Source organism: Sylvia atricapilla, chromosome 9, assembly GCF_009819655.1.
Source record: "Sylvia atricapilla isolate bSylAtr1 chromosome 9, bSylAtr1.pri, whole genome shotgun sequence".
NCBI lineage: Eukaryota > Metazoa > Chordata > Aves > Passeriformes > Sylviidae > Sylvia > Sylvia atricapilla.
In genome coordinates this window covers 5,749,970-5,759,193 of record NC_089148.1, presented here as the reverse complement: position 1 = coordinate 5,759,193, position 9,224 = coordinate 5,749,970, and the positions used below count along the sequence as shown (strand labels likewise).

The 9,224-nt window shown below is 41.2% G+C and overlaps 1 long non-coding RNA gene across 1 annotated transcript; it reads right to left on the bottom strand.

Moving 5' to 3' along the window:
- Positions 1-628: 628 nt before the first annotated feature.
- LOC136364695 (uncharacterized) lies at positions 629-6,713 on the bottom strand. Its single transcript, XR_010744201.1, has 3 exons — positions 6,623-6,713; positions 2,052-2,171; positions 629-664 (listed from the first exon to the last, which is right to left on the bottom strand). It is a non-coding gene; the product is annotated as an uncharacterized lncRNA (long non-coding RNA).
- Between the last annotated feature and the right edge of the window lie 2,511 nt (positions 6,714-9,224).

Here is a 9,224-nt window from a genome sequence, read left to right as displayed (position 1 = left end):
AAATACTGAGTACAATGGTTTGCTGGATTTTTTGACAAAAAAAATAAAAAGATACCAAAGTTTAGTACAATGCAGAAGAAACTCTTTACAATTAGGAACGGTTGATTGATTCTTCATCATATTGTAACTGAAGAAGTGAAATGGTTTAACAGTGCTTTGTGAGTGTTTGGGTGTGATAAATGCAGCAGAAAGAGGGAAATATTAAGCAGCCTCAAAAGAAGCAAATTCACCTCAATATGCATCCAAGACACTTCTCTAGACATTCAGTCAAAAATGCTGAAACTCTGTTTCAATCTAAATTACTGTGCAGTTGTCTGGCAAAGCCAAGCCACTATCCCAGCACTTGGGGACCACTTGGGTGAAGAGAACCAAAGGATAATTGTGACTTATGTTGTGTGTTATGCTGCAGGCTTTGGGAATTGGCTGCCTTGGAGGTGGGATGCTCTGTGGATGCAGCAACCTGGTGTCAAACCACGTTAATCAAGTGTGTTGACAGAAATTAATTTAGGTCTTTAGGTATCAGAAAGATTAAGGACATGATGAAATGATACATATTTTGTTGTTGTTTTTTAGAGTTCATTTGCTGGTGTCCTTAAAGCTATGTGAGGGCGGGACTGCACCTCCAGATCTGTGCCTTTGTGCTCAGCTGAAACCCCACCAGGCTCTGCAGAAAAGGACAGAACAAAAGAGGTGACTGCAGGTCAATTTGATTCTGCCCTGGATTAAACTTGCAGCCTAAAGGTAAAATGTGTGTTTTCTTAAATTTTCTCTTGCTGCAGTGTGAACATGTAACATCCAATTCCTCCCTCCTGCCTCACAGGATGGGTTTCTGTGTTGGGTTGCTCTTCCCACATTGGATTTGAGGTGGGGAGAATCTAGGATGTGCATCTCTAATATGCTGCCAGTGACTGTGGTGACCCCCAGCAAGTGATCCTGGAGGTCCAGGTACTGCTATCGCAAAGCACGGAGTAGCCATTCCCCACTTTTGGATGGGTGGGGATTTTAAGGGAGTTGAACCTTTCATAAAGTTGAACCGCCAACCTTTTTTCTATAAGATCAACTCAGCCTGTAACTGCGATTCATTTATTCATCTGCCTAGTGGAAAAGGCCCTGGGGGTGCTGGTGACAGTGGCTGAATGTGAGCCAGCTGGACCAGGAGGTAGTGGCCTCTGGGCTGTCCCAGCCCTGGTGTGGCCACAGGCCCAGGGCTGTGCCCTGTGCTGGCACTGCTGAGGGACTTGGAGTGTCCAGTGTCCAGTTCTGAGCCCTCGTGGCCAGACAGACCTTATGGGGCTGGAGAGTGTCCAGGGAAGGGAACGGAGCTGGGGAAGGGGCTGGAGCACCAGGAGAGGCTGAGGGAGCTGGGAAAGGGGCTCAGCCTGGAGAAAAGGAGCTCAGGGGGGACCTTGTGGCTCTGCACAACTCCCTGACAAGAGAGGGCAGCCAGCAGGGGTTGGGCTCTGCTCCCAGGAACATGGGATAGGATAAGGGTAAATGACCCCCAGGAGCACTAGGAGTGGTTTAGGTTACCAGGCTGCCCAGGGCAGGGGTGGAGTCCCCATCCCTAGAGGGATTAAAAAGCTGTGGGAATGTGGCACTTAGGGACATGTTTTAGTGGTGGCCTTGGCGGTGCTGGGGGAATGGTTGGATACAATGATCCCAAACGGTCTTTTCCAAACAAAACTGTTCTGATTCCTTCTCTCATTGAATTCAATTACTGATGTGCAGACCTTGTCCTTGCATGTGATATTCTGAGTAAGGGCTCTGATAGTTAAGAACATGGCTAGTGCCAGAAGAGCCTAATGTAAAATACAGCTTTACCCTCAGAATTCACATCTTGGTGATGGCTTCCAGGATACCTACCTGTATGTTTCCACTAAGTGCTCATGCTTGAGAAATTGGCCAATTTGTTTGTGAGATTAGATTTTGTTATTTTTGCTCTGTTTTCTTTTGTCCAGTTGTTACCGAAGCCCACATAGTTTTGTTTATGGTAAAGCAAAGCACCTCTCTTCAAATATCTTTGACAAAACAGTGATGGAGAAATGTCTTACCCTCTTTACAGTGCTTGGCGTAGTCGGGGCAGCATTTGCCGTATCGCTCGCAGTCGGCATCGCAGTCACACTCCCTTCCCCTCTCGAAGGATTCAAAGCAGCGTCCCTCGCAGGAGGCGGCTGCAGAGGCAGAGCAGCACAGTCAGACTTTGGGCCAGCCCTTGTGGAACGCTGGGACCTCTCTAGAGTGAAGTCTTTTGCTCGAGCTGGTGCCAAGAGCAGCTCCATAAAATTAGGCGCTTATCCTGCTCTGATCCAGGATTTGTCTGTAATTGTGGGGTTTGGATCAGGCAAATCCAGAAGGGCACTGTGCCAGGGCAGTGAATCCAGACCATTGGGTTGACAGTGCAATAAAACGTGACCACTGCATTCACTTTAGCCAGGTCCCACCGTAGGAGGCTTCCACTTCCCCAGCCACAGATCAGTGATCTCAGTGGTGATATTTAAATTCTGGGCTGGGTTTGCAGGAAGGTGTTCACCAGGGTATCCCTTCACAACAAGAATGATGTGTCTACCAAAGCATTTCTGAAAAATAATTGGCCTAACTGGGTCACAACCAAGTGTACCTGGTGTGTCCAGGCAAACACTGCAACCTAATTGGGTGAACGAGTTAACCAAGTTACGCCAAGAGACCACTTTGGAACTGTTTAATACAGTTCTTAAATTATTAGCACTAAAGGACTGTATTCCATGCTTTGACATGATTAATAACCACATGATTTTAATATTTCATTTTTGGTTAACTTCTGAAACTTTACTGACCAAACTGCTATTTCATATCAAATAACGACCACATTGTGTTAGAAACAGTGTGCACAGCTATTACAGACTTCAGAAAAAGCACTTTCTCTATGTACATCTCTCTTGAAGTCATTGTCTCTGTGGCACACAAGGCATAAAATCATGTTTTACAGTTAAATCACTATCTAGAAAAATTAGGATTACTGTATAGGCAGATTCTGACCATTTTGGGATTAGTGTAGTTGTGGAATCAGTGTTGATGCCAGCGGATCCATCCCACATGCACAGGTGAGAATTATTTTTATTATCTCAGGGAAATTTTTATTCATAAATAATGTCTGGCATTTCTGTCATTTAGTCAGTGTTGATTCCACAACAACTGGACAACAATCCTTAGCCAGGCTGCCTGCATCCTTTCAGGATGGCACCTACTGTGCTTGCCTGGACTCACTCACTTAAGAGTAGAACAGGGAAGACTTCCTCTAGCCTTCAACTTTTGGTTAAATGTTGTGTAGAAGCAAGAATATCTTTAGAATCTGACCCACAATGAATAAATAGCCTACATAATTTAAATGCCTCACTCTGTATCTTCAGCTGTGAGAAATACTGATGGCTCCCCACAAAGCAAAATGAGGATGGGGAAGACCGAAGGGCAAAGTGTCCCTGGTGTGTGTCAGGGCAGCAGAACTGGAATTTTAAGGAATGCTAGGTCTGCATTTTGAACAACACTCAGTGGTGTTGCTGGTTCTGAGAAGTATTTGCTGCTCCTATATATCCCACTGGAACCACAGTGTAGTGTAACAAACTACTGTTAAACAAATCACTGACATTGGTGATTCCTGTGAAAATGCTCAGTAAAGCAGTTTGAAAAACCTGTGTTTATTGACATTGTACAGTTTTGCCTATAAATAAAACATAAATTATAACTCATCCAACCACCTTTTCCAGCAGACTCTGGACATGGTTCTGATCCAGAGTCAATTTCTGTCCATGGAAGGACATCCTGGCTTTGGATTAGACCCCACAGCATCCACACTTCTTAAATTTGAGTGGGAATATGTCAGAATTTCTTTCTGCAAAACCCTGAATTGCCTTTTATCACTTTTTCCTTTGTATAAGAGACAGACATATACAGTACAAATGCACTAAGGAGTAGAAAACAAACAGTAAACTGTTTTTGCCCATCTTGCCTAGTTCTGCATTTGTGAAAAAGTGAGATTCTTTGCTTGGCAATAACCTGTGGATACACAATATTCTTTGGATTGCCAGAGGTTATCCTGATTATTTGAGGGGGACAACAATACATGTATGAGAGGGAACAAGGACACAGCAAACCAACAGACATTTAAGCATTCAGAGAGGAGACACTGGTGTGGTAGGGAGCTGGGAGGGGAATTTTGAGGAGAGGAACTGGCTGTGTTTGGGAACTTACCCACTGTGCAGACTTTCCTGAAGTCAGGGCAGCACTCCATGTAGTGGTGACAGTTAAAATCACACTGGCAGTCATGCTCTCTAGAATACCCTGCCCCACATCTCCCTGTACAGCTTGATTCATCTAAAATTACACAACATTGGTGTAAAGCCTTGCCAAACCACAAAGGTCCTTAAGGAAATGCTGAATGGAAAAGGAGTAAAGCTTCTCTTTTTTCCCTACAGAATGTGGTTTCTTCACTCACTCTTGCAGAAGCTGAGGGCCTGGTATGACCCCTCCTGAAGGTGTGGGGACCAGAGGTTTGCTCTGAGCCAGCCTGAGGACCAGCAGCAGCACGTGTTCAGGTTAGAGGGGTCTTCCACTGAGCTAACTTGACTCATTTCTTCTGAAAACTAAGGAATGCTTGAGGATTGGTTCTGTAGTATGACTACACAATCCAAACTAGCCCCTTAGACAGTGTATCAGCTTTGCTGACTTATTCTCCAATTTGATTTACCATCTGTGTGGTAATAAGTGTGCAGGTGCACTTCCATACCTGACAGACCCCCTAGGTGTCTGATTTTTTCACTTTTGGTAGTGCTGTTCCTAATAACCCATTTAATCAGGTTAACTTGCAAACTGGAGAGCACTGTCATAATAAATACAGCTCCCTGAAGCCATTTTTTTTTTGGAAGTTTCAAAATCTGCATACTCCTTGCACTATATTTTTTCCCTTGATGTCAGGGAAGAATTTGGTATCAGCTCAAAGGCTGAGAACAGTTGGGCTCTAGCCCTGCAACTCCTATGAAGTACAGTTTGTTAATTAGAAGATTACTTGCTAGCAGACTAACAGAGAAGCTCATCCCACGATGGCTTTACTGCCAGACTGTTGGGAAATGCTGGATAATAAGAAATGGTGCAGATAACAGGTGGTAAAGCAAGACATCAGGAGGTGTCTTGCTTTAACCTGTGAGCATTCCAGCTTGGCAGTGCCTTGCTACCTTCTGCTGCCAAATCAGATGTTCACCCTGCAACCCTCCCCTTCCTCTGTGAAATCTCTGCTAACACAACCAGCTATCAGCTTCTTCTGGAAATGAAACATGCAGGACCACAACTGAAGCGTCCCTAAATACAAACAAAGAAGCTGAACAATCAGCAAGCTCAAACAGATAATCAGCTGAAACACTGAGCAACAACAAGGAGATAACATGTAACACAACACAACACCAAAGACAATTTCTAACAGCACACACTCCACGTGTGTGTGTCTGAAGGAAGAGCATGGGATAACAAATATTATATCTATTACATATACTGTGATTTTCAGCCAGTACTTGTAATGCTTGTTACCACTTTCCTGCAAATAGAACAGTGGAACCAAGGGAAAACTGGAGACATTAATGGACTTGAGTTGCTGGGCTCTTAATACAGCAGTTGAAAAGACAAGTTGGACATCTTCCTTTATGGATATATGCCCGATATATTGAGCCCTTCTTCCTTTATGGAAGGAAAATAAATCCAATAGTTATATAGATAATATATAGTAGTCCAATACTTATACCGCTTCATTCACTTGCTTAAGTTTATGACTTGTAAGTTACAGTTACTTGTAAGGAAAATGCCTGAATGATCCTGGTTGCTGTTGGCAAAAGTCTTGTTTTTTGCTGAAACGGGTGGGAAGGCATCAGTTATCAAGGGGTCAGTGTAAGGCCACCTCTGGCATGGGGCGTGCCCTGAGGAGCTGCTCAGATACATGACATTGTGCCTTCTGCTATCAAATAGTAATAAATCATTTTCTACCAGCAAGTAATACCCAGTGTTATTCCCCTGAAAATTTGGGAGCTACCAGAGAACTGCAACAGCACAGGACTTGCCAGATAGCATGTTCTGCTTCACCATAACAGTGTTACTTTAGTTAGGAAAACAATTATAGAGCTTGGAATATCATTAGACAAATAATTCTGCAAATTTGCTTCAGTGGTGTAATAATGGTGCATTTAATGGAAAAGCATTTAGCAAGGTAGAGACATTCCTTGCCCTGAGCTTATTGAAATATTTCTAGCCAACCTTTGTGGATATTCTCATGTTAGATTCTTCCTAAATCAAACTGCAAATCACTAGGGCTAAATACATCAGTATGGAGGCAAGAGGCTCTGTAGGCTATCTACAGAAAAAGTAATAGGTTCATACGCATTTTGCATTACATTTATATTTTTATCCTGTTCCTCAAAAAAAGAGGACCATGCTACACTAAAATTTATTTATGAAAATATTCAGTGATGGAAAACTGAATCATATTTCCTGTCTGAATAAAGTTCTAGAACTTAGTATTTTTATGAAGATGCATTTGAAATATTCTTAATGTGTGTCAGGCACACACTCCTAGACAGTGTCCCTTCAGCTTTGTGTGTTACAGTACCTTGAGAAGACACTTCTGGAATGAAGGACAGTGAAAGGACCACCAGGGATAAGCAAAGTATGTTCCATATGATCATAACTTTCAGGTACGACATCATTCCTAAAAAGAAATAATCTCACATCACTATCTGCAATTCACTTAATTCATAGTTTAAAAAATGCAGTGCATATCTTTTTATATATAAAAATGAGTTTGATAAAAACATAAATAATAAAACTGTTCAAGGAAAAATTGCTAATTTATAATTATTCCATAAGTACCTTCTTGATAATTAGTCAATTAGCCATTAATTCTGTAGTAAGATTATAGAAATTCTTTATTAACAAGTAACAGAAATAAATTTTTGCAGAATGCTATTCAATGAAGACTACAGTCACAGTTGTCTTCTAGCATGGGTACACTTCAGCACAACGTCTCAAGTTATAATACTGATAAATGAAAAATCTATAATTAAACCAAATACTGACAGAACATTATTCAGCAACATAATTTTATAAACCATAATCTAACAGTGAAATATGTCAAATGGAAACATATGTCAAATATGTCAAATGGAAACAGGCTAAAAGTAAATCTCACTAAAGGCAAACTTCGGGTTTTTTGTCCCAATTCCTTATTTTCCTATTGAAGAAGAGCTCTTGCTAGAGACAGGTGTAGCACTTACCTAGCAGAGAGTGTGTCTTCTCCTAGGGCTGGTCCAGAGTCCTTTTATATTGCTTCTGAACTGTGCTGGGGTCAGGTAATTAGGCAGCTTGTTAAACACACCACCAATGACAGCTCATGACAGCAAACTTTCCACAGGGCTTGGAAGAGGGCCCGGATGACTAGACTAACACAACATCTGGAAAATACTCCCATTAAGAAAAACGATTACAGAAAAACTAAATAGGGACTTACTAGTCAAAACACATTTTGATTAGTGAGAGAAATGAACAAATTGTCCTCAATGCAGCTGGAAGGCATTAGAGAGTATTGCAGAGCAATAAAAAATCATCACAGGCAAATGCTGAGTGTATTTTCTTTCCTGTCAAATGGAGCTTAGGTGACAGTAGCCTGAAATTATGCAGTTTTATCTGCTACTGATGATGTATCTTCTCCAAAAAGTTGTGAGAGCTAATTCATACAGACATAAGTAATTCACCACTTGCACTGAATATTTTGCACTTTCCCCTGAACTGAATGGAAACGCTGCCAAGGCATTGGCTAGAAATCAAAGAATTGAGTCAAATCTCAAAGTTATTGAACGTATGATATGTAAGACACCAACAAATGAATGAAAGAGCCTTTAATTGTTTTAATTGTTGTTCATTGGTTCCAGACTCAGGTTAGTGGAAATGGTCATTTGTAACTCTCAGAGCTAAAGGAGGTTTTAATGGAAACTTTTATAGTCCTGACTCTTGGGGTTTGGGAGGAATTTTTTATCCAGAAATTATCCTAAAGGCCAGGGAACTTTAATACTTCTCCTTTATGATATTGCTTGAGTCCCAAAGTAGTTCTGTTAACCCAAAAGAATAAATGTAGTATAGTACACAATGACTGATCCCAGCTAAGGAAAGGACTTCTAATGAGAACAAGTCTCTTAAGGAAAATAATGCAGAACAGGAGTGGGTTTAAACATGTTTGAATATTTCCCTCACTTGGCTCATTGACTGTACAGCTTTAGTATTTTTATGCTAGAATTTCTAATTTCTGTATTATCACAATAGAGAGATTTTCATTCAGTCTTTCTGCATTGTGCACAGATGGAATAACTATTTACCACAGATGGAATAACTATTTGCTTCAATTCAATGGAGTAACTATTACTCTACTTTGTGGAATAGGGGAGGCTGAGTTTTTATGGAGTTTATTCAAGGTCATACAGAAAGAAATGTATACTGTGTGTCTTATAAAAGAGTTTCAGGGCCGTTTTTAGTGGACTATAAGCTTGATAAAGAAACCCTGGGTAGAATGGTGCGTGTCTCTGAATGTTTGAAGCCTTTTTAGAGTGGCCAAAGAAGCACTTTTTAGAGTGGCCAAATACGATCAACACGATGAGAGGTTTCCTAGGAAAGTACTGAAATCCTTATAACTTAATTTATAATTTGATCAAGCAAAACATTTAGAGACTAAATTAATGAGTGTGTCCTTACTTTGAGATCCATGACATGGAGGAGATTTGTTGTCTCCTCCATCAATTCACAGCTGCTGCAGCTGTGAGTCCCAGCTAATACTGGCTGGCTACCTGAGGTGGATATGTGTATGTGTCTGTGTGTATATATGTGACTCAACAAAAAGAAATAGAAGATCAAAATTATTATAATTTTTCTGTTAACATGCCAGGGCTCAACTCAGTCATAGGATTAGGTACCTACACGCTTGAAATATGGGTAGTTGTGACTGGCTGCTACATTGTGTTATGGATGTTGCTTTTGGTAGGATTGTATTGTTTAATTTCTCTTCTGAATTGAAGTTTTGGGTTGTTAGAGGTCATGTGGCATTGCAAAGTTTGAGTGAAAAGAATTTTATAAGTGGATCAACAGGCTGTGAAGAGCACTTAAGACACCTTTAAGCTGTAGTGTCACTGTGGCATTGAGATGGGTGGTCAGACCACACTCAGGTG